This window comes from Procambarus clarkii, chromosome 4, assembly GCF_040958095.1.
Source record: "Procambarus clarkii isolate CNS0578487 chromosome 4, FALCON_Pclarkii_2.0, whole genome shotgun sequence".
Classification (NCBI taxonomy): Eukaryota; Metazoa; Arthropoda; class Malacostraca; order Decapoda; family Cambaridae; genus Procambarus; species Procambarus clarkii.
In genome coordinates this window covers 20,721,284-20,740,416 of record NC_091153.1, presented here as the reverse complement: position 1 = coordinate 20,740,416, position 19,133 = coordinate 20,721,284, and the positions used below count along the sequence as shown (strand labels likewise).

Below are 19,133 nucleotides of genomic sequence, written 5' to 3'. Positions count from 1 at the left end.
AGATTTTCTGACCCTGCATTATGATTAGTTTCCTCTGAAAATTATTACTGTATATTACGTGTAGCCCTTGCGGTGTGAGATTTTCTTCCTTGACAGGTTATCAAAAGAATTAAGTCCTATTGATGTTACGTTAATCGCAACTACCTCGCAAGAGAGGCAGACCTTAAACAGCAGGAGCTGCCAGTGGCAGATATTTAATCTTAAAGCCTAAGATCATAGGACCGCGGGAGCAAACCGCCAGGCGAAACCACTCGGGTAACACCTGTCACTTAGGTCGCTGGCTCCTCCTAGTTAACAAACTAATAAAGGGTAGCCGACGGATTCTCACCTCTTATTTATAAAAGTGTGGTGCTGTGCAATGGACTCGAGCTTTAGATACAGACTTGATATGAACATAAGCAGGCAAAGCGTTGCAGAACATGAAATGTGGGGCAGTAATATTGGAAGGTTTGACGAAACGACCGTTTCTATAACACAACAATTTATTCACAAAACAAGAACTAAAACTACTACACAGTGAATTTACGTTTACTTTACTGTCACTCCAGTGGCACATTAAAGTACAGCTAATCAACAGCCTGATGGACCCACGGTCTCCTTATCCCGTCGTCGCTGACTGAACAATGACACTAACTGAACAAAGTGGTGCCCACTGGTGACGCAAGCTTGCAATCAATATTGTCACGGCTTCACGGTGACCAATACTATAATCACAAAAACTTGACTGGCGCTCGCTGCCCACAACGAGGTACCAAGTAACAAGGCGGTTAATCCAAGAATGATAACCCTTATAAAAAATCTTACGTTAACACTTGTCTCTCAGGACAATCAAAACAAAAGTTACTCTAATTGAATTTAAACAATTACGTTAACACACACGTGTCTCAACGGCACTTAAATGGCAGCAATAACTCGTAAATCAATTAATTACATCAACTGAAAGTCAAGCATTCGGTGAGTAATTCCCAATTAATTACTGAATACAACAGCCTATTAATACAGACGAGTATTGACAAAGCCTACTGTCTCTCAACTGACAGTTCACTTCCGGTCTTACGACATGATTACCTTAACGAGGGTAGACTACTGTACCACACACAATGTTCCAATACTCCGTGTAAACAACAACATCAACACCTGGTGAATTCACTAAGTGGCGATTACTAATTCTCCTTAATTAGCTACGAGCGCTTAATCACTCTGTCCGCAGACAGCTGATCAGTCCAACGAATTACAGCGCAATTGACTCCGATCATAACTGACCGTCAACCCCTACGTTAATCACTCAATTAACGACAGCTCATTAAATCGTTAACACTACGTTAGTCTTCACTTGGACAATTCCTCCACTGCGTGAACTTCACTGTGACTGTTGCCTTTACACGTCCCTACGTTAATCACAACAATGTTCAACGAACAAGTGACCTCGTTAAGTAAATCGTGACCCCCGGTGACGTTAACTGACTTTAATTCTCACGGAATCCTTCACAGTACACAACGCCTTCCACCAAGGTCAAACTTGTCTACGGTTTACCACACACAGTACAACACAGTTACAACACAGTACATCCTTGCCACTCACGGCAAAACTTGTAAATGACTTCCCCCAGTAAATTATCCACCAATAATTCACACTTTACCACAACACAACAGTAAAATATATAACCAAGGGAAATCTCCCTGTTACCACTTTTTCACTGCTGAAAAAGGGAATCAAATTACAGCGAATACATACACGGCACATAGAAAAGAAATAGAAGTAAATAACTCACTTTACTCTACCTCTGAATGTTGTCACTAAGGTTGTCTTCACACACGTCATAAATCACAGTTGGGCCCAATCCTCAACTTGATGACAAACAAGGGTAGACTTCACACGTCTCCAATTCCCATTCACGTCAGCAGGTTGGTCACAGGGACAGAGGACAGACGGACACACTGGGGCCGAACCCAGCTTCAGAGTTTTATTACCCAAACGGAAACAGTGTACTTACATCAATGATGTGGGGCCCCTCTTTCACTCACACATACACGTCAATCACAATCCCACTGCTGCTGCTGGATGATGGAGTAGGCGTTCCTCACTTCCTACCACGTGGTCAGGTGGAGCACAGGGTCCTAGACCACGGGGTTAGCTCTACACACACACAGAGACCAGGATGGCGCAGACACACCGGCACAGGCAGCCAAGGTTGCGCACAACAGCAGGGATGCGGTACCACGCCCCTTCCACTTGACACGGTACCCCAGGATACGACGGTACACGGTGTTACATGGTACACGAGACCCGAGAGAGTCCTTCACTGTTCCTCAGAATTATAACATTTAAGATTTCTCTCATAACACTGAAACCCTTTCTAGCACGTCTCCCAGCAGTATCTTCAAGCACAGATACGACCGACGGTGGATGTCGCTTTTGTAGCCCGATAATTTAACGCCTCACTCAGTCCAGTTCCTCTAAGATGGCGTCCCACAATTACGCGGCTAGATGACAAGTTCACACGGCTCGATACAAGCCCCTTTCCGATTACCGGATTCTTACGCACGGCACACGGAAAGATAGCAAGATTATAGGCGTGACTTTAGTAACGTTGCAGGCGGTATTTCCCGATGCTTGGCCTAGCACGGGAAACACGTCGTCAGGGTGCAACGTCCAAGGTAAGAATGTCTTTCCCGCCAATATCATGCCTGGGGTACCCATGCGGTACCCCTCAGCGTCTTGGCCAATCACGGTTCAGCATTTCTGAGGCCCAGGCCCTCAGCCACTCCCGCACCTGCCCCATGACGCTACCCCCTCTCACACGAGGTGGACACGTGATAGGGGGGGGGGTGGTCTACGGCCGTTAACCCCCCATACCTCCCTCTCTACACTTGACTTGTACAAAATTTTCCCTGAAATCAACTCCCTCCTGTAATTTCCTTCACAGACCTGATACAGCGATCAGAATGACATCAATGGCTAGCAAATGTCATGGGCTGTCCAACGACACCCAACACGACTGTGGAAAAGTTATATTCAGAAAGTTGAATCACGGTGCACATCACTGGTGCACTATGCAATTTCGTACTTAATTCAGTGCACGAGAGAGCAGGGAAAATGTCTCCTGACATGCGGCATAATTATGTTGTTTCTCCTGGTTACGTTATGTTGTTTATCATTTATGGCCTAAATGTTTACATTTTGGCCATAACTTTGGCTAAATGTTTACATTTAGCCTATCACAATTTAATTCTACAATTGATGCCCTCCCAACGCCAGCTGCAGATTTTACTTTTCTGGTGGAAATTTGTGCTTGTTCCCTCGACTTTGTTTAAGTTATTAAGTAAGGCCAGCTAGGCTGAGCGAGTTGCTACATTCGGGCGTGACCCCCACCCCCCCACCCAGTTCACTAGTTTCCCTGTCTGTCGTCCTATTACTTCCGTAATTCTTCTCATTCATTCTAAGTTGTTTATGCCCTCTTCTCCCTGAGAGGGAGATTAGAAAATTAAAGGTATTTAAGAGAGGGAAATTAAGGTTTCCCTGATTACTTACTCCTCCCAGTGTGGGACATTTCCCTCACTGTCTCAGTTATCTCTAACTTAAGCTTTGACGCCCTGTCGTCGTGCGGTCCGCCGTTTTGGTGATTTATAATTTATATTATTTATGAATATTTATAAAATATAATTTATGATTGCTAGACTTTCAGTTATGAGTTGTATTACTATTCTGCAATTTATAGCATTGCTTATGCCTCCTGCCTATAAATTTTATTATGGGACTTGCAATTATGATTCGTATTTAACACGGCAATTCAGTCCCGCAATTTACGCATCGCTCAAGCTTCACGTTTAATTTGTTATATTAAGGGACTTTCAATTAGAATTTGTATTAAACTATTGCTTATTGCCTTTGCGCCATTAAGTTAATTTCAGCTAGGGTACACTAGTTGCAGTGCATTCGGGTTGGGTCCCCCACCCCATTTTTTCCTCTGGTTATTTTGTCCTATTACTTTCGTAATTTACCTCATTATATATTCTAAATATTGTGCATTATATTATGACCACGCATTCTTCACTCGTTTCGGCAGTACATATGCAAAATTTGGAATGCTACAGAGAAGTTTAGCATGGCCTCGCGCAAGGCGTCACACAAAATCTTGAAGCGTTCCACCTTTCCTCCCAGCCTAAGCTTTGTGCTGTATTAATTTTGTAAATTCGTAGTATTGGCTTTTACACAGGTGTATGTCTTAACTTTGGCTATTCTTAATTGTCAGCTTATTCCAGTCTTATTTTGAGCAACTTTGCTTGCAGTCGGACATACTACTCCTGCCGTGGATCTCCCTGTGCGCCGTTGGTTATTTACTATATATTTATCATTAATTCTAACTCTTATTTACAGCTCAGAGCAGTGTTACTTGTTTGTGCTTGCTACACCCATTTCGGCAGTAGCCTTCCCGGCATCCAGTTATTACAGCCAGCTCATTACATTATTTATGGTGGCGAGTGAATGCTGACTGGCTTATGCTTGCCATACGGTCGCTAACGATCTTCGGTCATTCGGCCTTTTGGGCTAATTTACCCTTCATGTTCCTTCGCCATTGTTGTTTCTTATTACGTAAAAGTATTCTGTTTAATTTAACCTCATCTATCATTAAGTTTGGGGCCCTTGCCTTCAACTGCTATTCCTTTCCCTGTGCTCTGCCCCGCTTGGCGCACAACGTCGGCTTCTTATGTTCCCTTTTTCGCAGCCACGACAAGCCGAAGCCCCTCCCCTCACCCTGCTTCGGCGAGGAAGAGAACGCGAGCCGGATATTCCTCTTATCACCCTTATGCCGTGCTCCGTGCCTGCCTCTGGAGTGCCTGCCCTGCAACGGGTTCTCAGTCCCAGCAACTAGTCTTGGAGGGAGTAACAGGAGATTTCACCCATACTCTAGTGTTACTAGACAACCCAGCAGCGCCGGGATGCAGCCGCCCAGGGCCTACGTTAATTAATATTATACTTCCCTTATTTGCTGGGCTATATTGTGGTATTAATATTAATCCGTATCGTTACTGTCATTCCAGTATTATTTTATTATGAATATAAATTGTTATTATGGTTTGGTGTCGCTTTCTTAATTTCTTCTACTCTGCGACTCTTGCCTTCATATCGGTTATTTACGATATTACTTTGTATTCCTAATATTATCCTTATTACAGTTACTGGACGCTAGTTCCCTGCTGTTGATTTCACTTTGCACCTGTTCAACAAGATGTAGCCGAAGTTCTCGGCGTACTAGCTGTGGCTTTCAGACGCTCAGTGACAACACAAGGCTACACTCAACGGCCACTTAAGGCAGACTCCTTGGCTTCTATTCAGCTCTATCACCCATCTGGAGGCTGATATGAGATGGAGACCAAGGGTAATGTTCCCCGCTCACATTCTTAAAAAAAAAAAAAAAAAAAAAAATTGTATTGGTCCCGCTTAGGACACAAGCATGTTACAGATATGGCTTAAGAATTGGTTCTTATTCCATTTATGGTTTATGTATATATTGATTTGTTATTGTATATACCCGTTCTATGGCATATGTATTGTTTATATTGTCAGGATACATAGTGTTTCGTATTATATCTGTTTATATATTTGCTTTGTGCTTCCTTGCTGTTCTCCTACTGGCTTTTACCCACCTTTGTTCCTAGCAAAGGTACTTAATTCGCCCCTTCCGTTTGCTGGAAGATTTATTAGAATTGTTAGCTCCCTTACATTGCTACAGTATAGCTATTACGCAAACTCTTATTCTCCCTCCTCCTCCAGTGATTTTTCTGCCAGCGTTTTTACTCGGGGTATCATCCAGGATTGTTTAATTAAGGAATCTTTTAATTCCTGCTGCTGGGCACCCCCCCCCCCGTTTAATTCGTCTCCTCTGTATTAATTCAGCTAGGGTTTACCTCTCGACTGTGCTCTTGCCTGTCACGTTACCACTGCATGCCCGCTTCTGCCCACCCTTATTGCCTTATTACTTTCAGCCTGGGGGAGGTGATCTACGCTGCAAAAGGTCGACACATGCTCTGACTGGACCAGGTATCGTTTACATGGTCAGGAATCGGCACTATCTTCGGATCCTACAAGCACAGCGCAGGACGCATGCATACCCTAGCCTAGCGAGCGGGCCCCCCGGCAAGTTCTGCCCGGCCCGTGCCCCAATGACCAGGCAAGACTTCTCCAGGGGGCTTTGCGCCGCCCTCGCAGAGCTAGGCTCGCCTCCAAAAGACTATGCCCTCATTCCTTTAGAAATGGCAGGGCCACTCAGCTCTCTTGACGGGCTCGCCAACGGAGATAATGGCGGGTCCAGCCACCAGCTGGAACCCCCAGCTGACTACGCCCGCATTCCTTTCGTATCGACAGGGCCACCCAGCTGTCTCTAGACGGGCTCGCCAATCGGAGATAATGGCAGTCGGCAGGTGGAAGAGGAGCACTTTTACTTCCTACGTCAGGCGGGACGTTGTTGCTCTGCCACTCTGAGGCCTTAGCTTAACTTAGCATTAGCATTAGCTTAGTATTTTAAAAGCACCGAATCACCTTCTGTGGTTGCGTGTTCAATAAACCCTTGAACTATATGTTTAACACTTCTCTAACCCTGTCCATGGAGGACAGAAGAAAATGTATATATGCTGGTTAGCATTGTAAATGTGTGGCCACGTCTGTGGTAGAAAATAATAATAATAATAAAAAAAAACCTCTGAGGCCTCCTTGCGGGTAGCGGGCCTCGCCCTTCGGGGGGGGGGGGGGGTCCGGCCAGCTGGCCTGCGGTGGGGGTGCAGCGCTGGTCCCCAAGTGTCCCGCTGTCTGCAGCTAATACTTTGCCCAGTCTAGGTGTTAGTAAGCCCTACCTCTAGTCAGGAACCCCTTCTCCTTATTCCTTGGCGGCACGGCCTAACGCCCTGGGAAAAACTTCTCCCATTATCGTATCAGTTTTTCCCCAAACAGTAGGTATTTTCTGCCCGCCTGTTAATTCCTGTTAATTCAGCTAGGATTTACCATTATGGTCGGGCTCCGTTAAGTGTTATGTGATCTATTCACTTTATTTTACGCTTTGTGTCCTGACTGTTATACCTAGTTCTAATTACATTTCATCTGCCATTAGGTTTCTGCAGAACGTGTTTGCCATGTCACTAGGCTAAGCTTACTCTTACTTACTACGGGGGTACATTTTAAGTTAAATATTAGTACTCAGACATGGACATGTTACATTTGTTAATTCCTACTTATATATATTTACATGTTCTGCAGAATTTAATTTACTAATAAATAAGCCCCCAAACTGTCGGTGTCTTTTTCCCCCTGATCAGAAAAACAAAATTCTTGAGTGCCTCGTATGTTTCGGCTTTAGCCGAGCGAATCCATTTTTCAGACAATCTAATATGGTCATTAGCAAATTTAGTGAAAGGTTGGTTGTGAGTAGGCCTAAGGTTGCGATAAGCTTGGCGGTGAGGTTCAGGCGTAATTTCATATTCCCTCAAAATCCGTTCCCTGACTTTACTATATTCAAAACACTCGTCGTCAGGCATGTTTATAAAAATATCTTGTGTTTTACCCCTAGGCCGCCCCTGTAAGATTTTCACCCACTCTTCCCTTGGCCAGTTCATGGACATGGTTGGTCTCTGAAAATGGTTGAAAATCCTTTCAGGGTCTGACTCTGAAAATTCAGGCAAGTTATGCTTTTTATCAGAATGCCTGGAGTTTGAGTCCCTGGCAGGTGGTGGTACAGCGGTATCTGCTCTAATTCTTGCCGCCTCATTTTTGAACCTTTGCTCTTCAGCTTTAGCATTTTGTTCTAACAATTTAGCCTTTCGTTCTGCTACTCTACCCTCTTGCTCTGCCAGTCTTAACTGGGCTAGTAGTAATTCAAACTCTATATTTCTACTAGCTACACTTTCAGCTGGACTCGGCTGGCATAAAATTGTATCAATTGGCAATAGTTCTTGGTCTATACAATGCTGTAAAATTCCATTCACCAAGGTTCACTTTTTATCAGTGTCGTTTAACTCGAGGCCAAATTCCTTGCCTAACAATACTAAATTAGATTTGGTGAGCTTCTTAATCTCTACCACTAAAGGGTTCTTTGCCAGTTCCTGCATTTTAGCCGCCAACGCTAATTAATTTAGCTCCTAGCAAAATAAAAAAATAAAAAAATAAAATTTGGAAAAAAACAAAAAATTGCACGGCCCAAGAGCTCAATTTGACCTCTGGTTTCCACTGAGGAATCCAGGGTCGTAACAATGCCCATTTCTAATTTATTTACTTTGGTTTTATTTTGAATTTAAATTTGGGTGAGACATAAAATAAAAATATGCTGCACAAATGATGTTAGGTAAGAGAAGGGTAAAAATGTCAAAAGCTTTATTCATTGAATACTTAAAGCTATAATTATGATTATATTGACTATTAAAAAAGAAAGAGGGAAGTAGGGGTCCAAAACCTCTTCCTGTTACACAACTTGGGTGTGGAACAAGTAATTATCAAAAGAAGGCACCATGCCGGGAAGGCTATGTAGCAGTAAGGCAGTGAGGTGAGGCAGCTACTTATTTGAGAAATGCTTATTTTATTTACCTTATAAGCTGAGGCAACTTATTTTATTTGAGGAATACTCAGCTGATTCCTCTACACTTAGCATGGAACAAATTTGTGTCCAAGACCTCTTCGTGTTACACAATTTGGCTGTGTAACCAAACTAGAAGTGCTCTACAAATCAAGGGACCCAGAATGTGGAATGACCTCCCGAATCATGTCAAAGGTTGTACCTCTCTCAAACAGTTTAAGAGTACAGTAAAACCAAGTACTACCTAATTAACTCCATGTAACCTACCTTACCCCCTAAATGTCAACACATGTCTTGCTATTTTTTAAACAACGCTGTTTGTTCACCAACGTGTACAATTGCTGATTTCTGCTATGTTACCCCCCCTTTTTTTATTCTTTCAACACAATTTATATAACTATTAAGTTATTAACTTAATAGTTATCCCGATAACTATTAAGTTTTAGTCTAAGTGTTTTTCCCCCACACCTTGCCCGAAATGCTATGAGTATTAGTGGCTTTAGGTATTGTATGTACTAGCTCTGTCAATAAATCCAACATTATGTTTGTAAATCAACTGTATGTACCTTTCCTGAATAAAATTAATTTATTATTATTTATTTATTAATCAGTAAGTGTTAAAAAAAGGCACCAAGCTGGGAAGACTATGTAGCACCATTCTTGAGGTTATATCTTGAGATGATTTCGGGGCTTTAGTGTCCCCGCGGCCCGGTCCTCGACCAGACCTCCACCCCCAGGAAGCAGCCCGTGACAGCTGACTAACACCCAGGTACCTATTTACTGCTAGGTAACAGGGGCATTCAGGGTGAAAGAAACTTTGCCCATTTGTTTCTGCCTCGTGCGGGAATCGAACCAGCGCCACAGAATTACGAGTCCTGCGCGCTATCCATCAGGCTACGAGACCCCTTGTGTGTAACAGTAAACCAATTTTTTTTAACATATAATGCACCTGTATGGTAAAACAAATCTTGTCAGCTGTAAAAATATTGATGCAGTTATTTAAATAAAAAATATATTGAAAGAAATATTACTGGTTTATTCGTATCCTATCTTTTGGTACTTTACAGTATATCGAAGGAAGTGAAAAATTGAGACACAATGCACAATTTAATGAATGATTAAGAAATGATTAGCATGGATTAGCAGTTCAAAAGAAATATGACTATTATATATCAACATGAGATCTTAATGATCCATGGTTAACATGATTTAATAAGGATAATACAGTACTTGAAATAATACAAACTATAATTTAAAATCTTTATTACTGATTTTTTTATTAAGATGATTAGGTATACACAGCAATGTGCTGCTACCCTATTCAATATGGAATATTACACAGTGTAGATAAAAAACTAGCTATAAGTTTATCTAATACTCCCATCTCACAGGATGGCTAGACATACATGGAATCAAGGTACAAAATACCAGCCTCAATACAAAAAAAAATCAACTCTGACTAAACAACTCTTCATGATTTTCAAAAGAGGTAAGCACTGAATCAGAGAAACATTATATTATAATTACTCTTACCAGTTTCTACAAGACTCCTCTCAAACAATGTATTTTTTAACATGTTTAGGTATACACAGCAATGTGCTGCTTCCCTATTCTATATGAAGGACCATACAGTGTAAATCAAAAACCAGCTACAAGCTCATCCAACATCCTCACCTCACAGGATGGCCAGTCATACATGTAATCAGGAGAGAACAAAATACTTAAGGCTGATCTATTAGCCTCCACTGGCAAAATCTGGGTGCAGCACAAGAATATCTTCCAATATTCCTGAGTGTATGAAGTAATTACAGCGCTCAAAGTACCTCATACCATTTGGTATGAAGTCACTGATAACAGGGCAATCACACATATAGTGTTGGAGAGTATGTTCTCTCAAGTAGGACTGAAAACAGATGTTTTTTCCACCAAGAGGGCTATAAACCCATGGAACCGTCTAACCGCTGAACCCGTAAATGCCAAATTCCAGCTAAAAAATATCATTAAGGCAATTAGCGGGCCCTTTAACAAGCCGCAGGCTTTCTGTCCTCTTCGAGGCCACTAGATAGTTTGTGGCCCTTGGGTAAATTCAGTAAATATATACAATAATTGTCAGCGCAGCTTCCGAGCAACAAGGACAGCTACACAATATCTTTTAGAATTACGAAACGTAAACAACAAATGTGTGGGGGTTTTCTTTTTTACTTTCACGACTGCAATGCGTACGTCGCCAATGTACATGTGGCAGACGCTTCACGAAACTGTCGGAATTAGCAGAATAGAAACTACGAGAGCAACCGTACAGGGCCTGGGAGCAAGGTCGAGTTAGAGTCCTTGAGGGTCTCTTCTCAGACTAGCCTCACCTGGTCCTGCTCTACGTTGATCGTTGGAATCTCCTCAATGATTTAACACTTTAAGGGACTCCTAGGGTCTTCATCACATTTATAGTTTAGTGAATTAGTCAACTCGGTGTTGAAGACACCTAGAGCTGAAGGCTTGAGTAATATTGTCAGTATTCAGAAGTGGTTCAACGGAAACACCGCATAAAGCTTAACAGTAGTTTATTACTAACTTAACCACTAATACAAAGGGTACTTGATTTACTTTAGATTGGCGTCAGCAAAGCTATGGTTGTGTTAGCGAGACTCTTGACGTCTGGCTAATCGACTCGTATCCACTCGTGGCGAAACACCTAACTTAACACAGTTGACAGCCAATCATTAACACGGCAACCTAACTGCCGGTATGCAAAGGGATCACAAGAGTTCCAACCGGATACTTGGTAATGATGATATGCAATAAGCACAATAGCACTGTCAATGGGACAGGCAATAACATGCACAATAATAATCACACACAATAACTAAATGTGTGGTGTATGTGAAGCTCACATTCACAGACGAGTGAAATGCCGTGATACCACACAGATAAACACGCATACACCGTCGATCCACCTATAACCTGTGACAGGTATGAGAAGGTGAGAACTGTGGTTGATTCCTCAGATCAACACAGACACAATAAAACAATGACAAGATTTTGTACTTACAGATAAGGTACCTCTCTTTACTCACTCACTCAGGCACATTTATGCAAGAACTCGTAGGTGGCCTGACAGCTGGGCGCGCGTTTTGACATGAGACCATTGATGACAGGCTTCCCACAATCCGTACTTGACACGGGGGTACTACAGAAGGGCGTGCTGTATGCTTAACAGACAGATACACGCACACACACTGGCACTGGCGGTGAGTAAGGTGGTGACGTCACGTGGTACAGTGAGGAGGCAGCGGGCGCCTCGAGGTACTGAGGTATTGAGGTACATGCTCGAGACGAGTGGCAGCTGGCGACGGCTGTAGTACCATGCAGGTACACTTGTGGTAAAGTCACACACAGGTTACTTAGGTGGCGGCACTGCCTTAGTTCGCTCTAAGTCACTCACAACGATCTTTGTCACCAGGGGTTACATGATACCAGTCTGTTTCGCTCTGGAGATTTGTCACTTTAGTCTTCTGAACAATATATTCACACTCGTGATCCTGGGCAAGTGTGTGGTATATCGCAGAGATGGTGAGTTAACTTGACGGTGAGGAATAGACAGTGTTCTTCTATCTATTGGCCGTTAGACAGAACAGGACACGTCCTCTATGCAAGAGTTCCCTCACAAGAATGCTTTTTCCTGAAACTCACAGCATCTTGTGGCACACAACACAAAAAGAGTTACAATTTGACCAATAGCATTGCAGCAAATGAGCGGGAACCAATCATATTGAACGTTCGATGATCAGTAGCAGGAGTGACGTCATGAACACGTCACGACCACGTCATAGCTGTTATTCTTCATCGCGCCGGTTGACCCCAGAGGGGGGAGTTGCGTGGTGACCGCCGGCCGGGTCGGACGTTCCTAAGGTCTCTCCGCACTGGCTAGTGTTTACGTTGGGTGATCGCTTGTTTGCCCTGCTGGTGGTGGTTTGCCACTGACGGGGTGACGTTTGCTTCGCCATGGGGACGTTTCGCCCTCCATTGCAGAGGACGCTGTCAGCTGGTCTGGCGTTTACAGTGCCGGTGGACCATCCATTGGTTGGTGTCGCCCTAGTGGACGTGCTGCATGTGCAGCTGTCTGACCTGGTGGGCATCCAGCTGCTTCAGGGCCACCGTGTTGTGGTCAAGTTCCGCCTCCAGGCTGCCTTTCAGGCGTTTCTCGAGCAGTGTGAGGGGCGTGTTTACCCTCTCCCTGATACTGCTGGCTCCGTTAAAGTAGTGAATCTTAGTGTCACCTTGACGTCTGTGACGGTGCATGGTGCCCCCTTCGAATTTCAGGACGACTTTTTAACCTCCTGTTTCGAACGGTTTGGGACGGTGTTGAGTGTTCGTTGGAACAAGGTCGTTGCAGGGTACTGTGTTGGTATGCTTGACGGCTCCCGCACCCTGACGATGTCGCTGAAGGGTAGTGTACCGTCGTCGATGTCCGTGTTGGGATACATGCTCCGCTGCCAGTACCGGGGTCAACCGCGCACCTGTTATCGGTGTGGTCACGAGGGTCCTCTGGCTGCTGCGTGCGACGTGGGAGCGACTGGTCGTGTGCATGTTCTTCGTGCGGAGGATTTTCCACCCCTGTTGCGTTCGGGCGGTGTGGGTGCTGTGCCTGAGGCGCCTGACTGCCTGTCTGCTGCTCCGCCTGTTGAGGAGAGCTCTCCGGCCTGTGCGACACGTCTAGTGCCAGCTGTGGCCCCTGGGGTTGTTCAGCCGGTGTGTGAGGGTGTCGGGCTGTCGCCTGAGCTGTGTGTAGTGAACGGTGTCCCGGTGGAGGTTCATGTTCCGCCCCCGCCTGTGGATGTGTTACCGGCTCCCGGGGACGCGGGTTCTGCCGTTTTGGAGGGGGTGCTTCGGCGTGGTGTGGTGCCTACCGTGCCTGAGTGTGTTGCCTCCTGTAGTTCTGCTCTTCCCATTCCTTTGCAGAAGCGTGCGCGTCGGTGTTCTGAGGCTGTTTCCGTGGATGATGTTGACAGTGTGGGTGATGTGGCCTCTGTGGACTCTTCGGACGGTGCGGGTGTGGCCTGTGTGGATATGACGGTGGAGGCTGTGCCTGCGGCGGGGCCTGCTGGGCGTGGTGTGGTGCGGCCTGTCTCGAAGCGTTCGCGGCGGGCTCGGAGTGTCTCCCCCCTTCGTGGTGTGCCTTGGGAGGCGGTGGGGGAGTATGGTGCTCCGCTGGCGTCCCCCGCCGAGGATGATGGTGCTGTGAGGGGCTCCGACGTTGCTCCCTGTGCCCCCCCTCCTGCGTCTCCTGCTGTTGGGTCTCCGCAGTGGGGGGTTGTCCCTGATGGTCGGGACCTCGTCGTGAAGTTGCGGAAAGATGTGCGCCAGGGAGCCTCGGCTCCTGTGCCCTGTGGTGGGGTCGCTGGCGCGCCTGCAGTTCCCCCTCCTTCCTTGCCCCGGTCTGGGGGTTGCCTAGTCCTGTCTGCTGGGGTCGTGCCCTGTGAGGGTCCGGAGTTGGGCCCTTATCGGGATGCCCGGGTGCTTCCGATCCCGTGGTGCTCGTCAACCATCTGGGTGTCGTCAAAGAAGGAGTTTGTTTATAGGGTGCCGAATAGGATGTCTCAGCCGAGGGTACAGCCTGATAGCCGGCTGCCCGCCGACCTGTGGGTGGTTTGGGAAGCGTACCACTTGCGCTTTCCGTACCGTAAGTTTCCGAAGAAATATTAGTTCCCGTCTTGCGCACACCGCTATGCCGTGCCTGGATCAGCTGCCACCGTGACCATGACGCCCCGCCCCCCCGGTGCGGGGAGTCTCCCTCTGACGTTCGCCTCTGTTTTCGTCGCCACTCCTCTCTCTACTGCCCATCACATCTACCGCTTTTGACTTTCTTCTCCTCTTTACCATCAACGCGTCTCCTTACATCTGTCCTGGTGCAGTCATCGGGAAGGTTACCCCTTCATGCAAACTGCACCTATTCTCAAGAAGAAGAAGAAGACCCCAGAGGTCACACGGTCGTTGGCATCTCCGCTCTACTCTCACTCTGGCCTAGCCAATGTACTCATTGACCCTTGGTGGCAAGTATGCTTAACTCCCTGTATCTACTTCCTGCCTGGACATACGGCGGCCTCCGTATTATGAAAGTGTTCCTGATTAAGTGGGCATTCTGGAGATACCCAACATGCCAGGTCACTATCCAGGGTTAAGAGATAGGGCCATGTGCACGAAGTTGGTGCACTGTGCACTGCAATGAGCCATTCAAGTCAGCTGTGGGAGAATCTTGGGAGACATACTCCCACAAAATGTAACATATTTGTTTTCTACAATGTCTGTGATGGCTGTAGAAGTTGAAGAAACATAGGTTTACTTCGAAATATACTAATTTTATAAGAAAATTCGACGTAAATAGAAGGCAGTAGAGCTCTGATAAGCCAGCGCTAAATCTTCAATATGAAGAATGTTGCCTGCTCTCTGATTGGCCAAACGAAACACAGTAGTGACCTCTATCGGCACGCAGGTGAAGAAACAAATATCTTCCTAAGTGGACAAGGACCTACGTGAATTGCACCTAAGCATCTTCTTAGGGCATACTTAGGAACCTTCGTAGCAAACCTACTTACGAAGAAATACATGGAGCTTCGTGAATCTAGGTCCTGGACTATATCCGATCCTATCTTAGTGACAGACACCAATGTGTAACCATCAAAGATACAACCTCTTCCACTCTAAAAATAACCGTTGGAGTGCCACAGGGCATCATCTTAGGACCTCTTCTATTTCTTATATATATATCAATGATCTGCCTAATGTCTCTAACATTCTTAAACCTATATTGTTTGCTGATGATACTACCCTCATCTATTCAGACCCCAACCCACATACACTAAATAATGTTGTGAATAATGAACTAAAAAAAGTCCACTTATGGATGTCAACTAACACTAAATATAGAAAAGACCTACTACATTTTATTTGGAAGCAAATCATCGAATGCAATTCAGCTACAGATAGACAACATTAACAACAGTAATAAAAATGACGGAAAGTTTCTTGGCCTATTCCTAGACAAGAAACTCAACTTCAGCACCCACATTCAACACATAACCAAGAAAGTCTCTAAAACAGTTGGTATACTCTCCAAAATAAGATATTATGTTCCTAACTCTGCTCTCCTCTCACTATATTATGCACTAATTTTTCCCTATCTTAATTATGATATGTGTGCATGGGGGGTCTACCACTGTAACCACCTTAAGCCTATCATCACCAGCAAAAATCTGGTATCACTATAATAACAACTCTGCTTTCAGACAACACTCCTCCCTTGTTTAAATCCCTTAACTTGCTAAATATTAACTCCCTCAACACATTCTCTTGTGTCAACTACATTTACAAAACCCTGTTCTTAAATGCAAACCATGCTCTGAAACTCTCCCTGGACAGTTGTAATAGGACCCATTATCACCACACCAGAAATAAATATCTCTTTGATATCCCCAGGGTCAAACTTAATCTGTGTAAACACTCTATGCAAATTAAGGGATCTAGTCTATGGAACTCACTCCCTAGTGAATTGAAAAGCTATCAAACTTTTGCCTCATTTAAAAACAAAAACAAAAAGTACCTAATTTCATCTTCGTAGTTTCCTACACTGAGCTTAAAATTTGCTCTGTATCTAGTGTTACCCAATCTCCTAATCTTTATGTACTTAATCCAAACAACTTTATCATGTGTTCATTGCTGTATTCTTTTATGTGCTAGCCATATCCTGTATTGTGCCTACTAATTTTTTTGTTAAACTACCATTCAAGCTGTCATTGCAATCAATCTGAGCTACCTATTTGCTTTAATATACCTACAATTTTTCTCTGATCTTTCATTTTTTCTTGTTATGTAACTGTTATCATTTTTATAACCTTTGCAAGTATTTACCTACTTAAAATTTTCTTAGATTAAGGACCTGCCCAAAATGCTGCGTGTACTAGTGGCTATACAAGAATGTAATTACTATGTTATATGTATCCTCACAATCCCAATGTACCTTCTTGTATATAAATAAATAAATAAATAAATAAATAAATAAATTGTAGCAAAATTTGAGTTGACCGGGTGGGTAGCACAAGATACAGTGTGAGTTTGTAACACATTTAGAAACAAGGCGCCACCTGAAGGCGAGGCTAATTTATTATGCACCCCATACTCAACCAGTGAGTAGTGGAGGAAAAACATAGATAATATGGTCATAAAGTCTTAATCAGACTCAATGTCTTTTTTTTACATTATCATTTACAACTAGCTTAAGAAAAATAACAACCAGGAATCAAACTGCTGTTATCTAATTCTAGTTTCAGGAACTTTCTGGGATAAAACGCGAACATTCCTCGAGGAACTGCGAGGTGCTTATCGGTTTCCCCGTAACGGTCCCAAAGCTTCAACATATGTTCCTGTTTTCTGCGGCTGGAAGAAACGCGCTCATATTGGGGACTTGTTTATTTTATAACAGTGAATAATAAATTAATAATAAATAATAAATTAATAATAATAATACTATATTAATAATTAATGATTATAATTATATAGTAAACAATATAATAATAATATATAGTATAATGATAAGCAATTATGTTTAATGAATCAAATAGCTAATTAGGGTGAATGATAAATAATTAGTGACTAATGCATAACAATAAAGTATTAAAGAATATTAAATTGAATATCATTATAATGTTAAAGTATTCAATCAATTACAATTAATAGTTACATCTATATAGTTAGCAATTGATAGTTGCATTATTTGAATTTACACTAATTACAATTCATGGTAATATTTCTTAGTTATCTGCAGGCTTATCACTCTGGGGGTTCTAGCGGAGCACCCCCAAAATACCGCAAATGCTTAACAAGCTAGAACAAGCAACCTGTCCAAAGAAGTAACGTCATCATATGCCGTTTGTCCCTACGGCTGTTTTTGGACGTTATTTTCTTGATAATTACATCTATTTTAATTCGTGGCTACCAGGGGTTTCTCCCATTATACAATTAAATGTACTCACTACTATTCTCTGATATCTGTTCTTCAAGTAAAATTAAGCAAAAAAAATTTTTTGCTTAATTAATCCATAATTCATAAAATTCCTTCAGGTCGATCTTTATATTTAGGAAAACATCTAATCATTTTGGACTTGATTTTTTTGTTCACCTACAGTTACCAGCTACCATTTCATTGTTATATTTTATGTCGCTGGTCATTACGATTTTCCAAGAATTTAAACAGCTAAACAGCAAGTAGCATCTTGTTAGAGTACAAGAATTTACTATGGAGAACCTCGATAGCTGCCGAAAATTATTAATGAGTATTTATGGAATTCAAAATAATGAATTATATACCATTTCTTATGTTACGTATTCGGCGGGTAGGCAGTTCTGCGGGTTTACAACCGAATTGTTTAAAAATCACACTATTTTTAATGTATGGATCACTAGTATGCTCTGATATATGTTCTGCAATGAAAATAAAGTTTATTTTGTTGTTAATTACTCCATAATGAATAAGATATCTTACTGTCAATCATTATATTACGAAAAACATCTAAGAAATTTGGTATTAAGTTTTCGTTCAGATGGAGTTACCATTTACTATTTTCTAGTTATCATTAATTGTAGGTGTCATTATTTTACTGTTATGTTATATAGCTTGTTACAATAATCTCCTTCAAGAGAGATTTGGCCTGCTCTTTCCTATTATCATGTTACTTCAGTACATCTACAACCTCTAGATACTACAAGCAAGTGTAGTACATATTAAGTAAAATACGTTTTTGCCAGGTGCATACGTATCAGACACTCGCTCTCCACCTCCCCCCTCAACCTTCGTCGATCACCAACCACCACTTCCAGCCAGCACGCGTCCCATTGGTGGATCGTCGTCTGCACTCCACTTCAGCGCCATCTACATAGCTGATGACTGAGCGTGTACAAGCCATTAGATTTAGAATATTTTGTGCTCTCAAAGCTGACACACCTATCTAATATACGCTCTGTGTAATAGTGGATGTGTTTAGCCAGCAAATATTCTCAGCACCTGTTAATTCATTTTTTGTCTTTATTCATTGTAGAGTAACGTAACCACTATTTTATTTTATGTTATTTTTTTACTTTATAATCTTGTTTTGTTTGCACTGTACATAGCCAAGGGATTGTCTTTGTTCATATTTATTTTCAAGTTAATTTAAGTTTCATTGTTCATACGATTTGTTTTGTGTGTTTTCCCTTACTTTACTGTCATGTTCACAGAAAATGGTACATCCGTTTTCTATGTGCGGCGGCTGGGACGCCAGAGGAGATTGGAGGTAAACAATAGAGCGTACAGGACGCCAGCCAAGCTTGGTAGCTACTAGCCATGTAATCATATTAAGTATTAAAGTCAGTAACCAAGTAATGACTTTACATCAACCCTACAGCCAAGACTTCCTCAATAACACACAACACCACATTGGCGACGAGGATGAACTGTGAACGCAGGTATTTGTTCAGTTTCAAACACAAGGGAGAAGCATGCTGCCTGGAGGAGGAAGAGAAGCTGTGAGCGCCATACCCGATGCT

At 43.1% G+C, this 19,133-nt stretch overlaps 1 non-coding gene across 1 annotated transcript; it reads left to right on the top strand.

Annotated features, from left to right (window-relative positions):
• Nucleotides 1-4,051: 4,051 nt before the first annotated feature.
• On the top strand, nucleotides 4,052-4,156 carry LOC123752878 (U6 spliceosomal RNA). Its single transcript, XR_006772240.1, has one exon. It is a non-coding gene; the product is annotated as a U6 spliceosomal RNA (small nuclear RNA).
• Nucleotides 4,157-19,133: the final 14,977 nt, after the last annotated feature.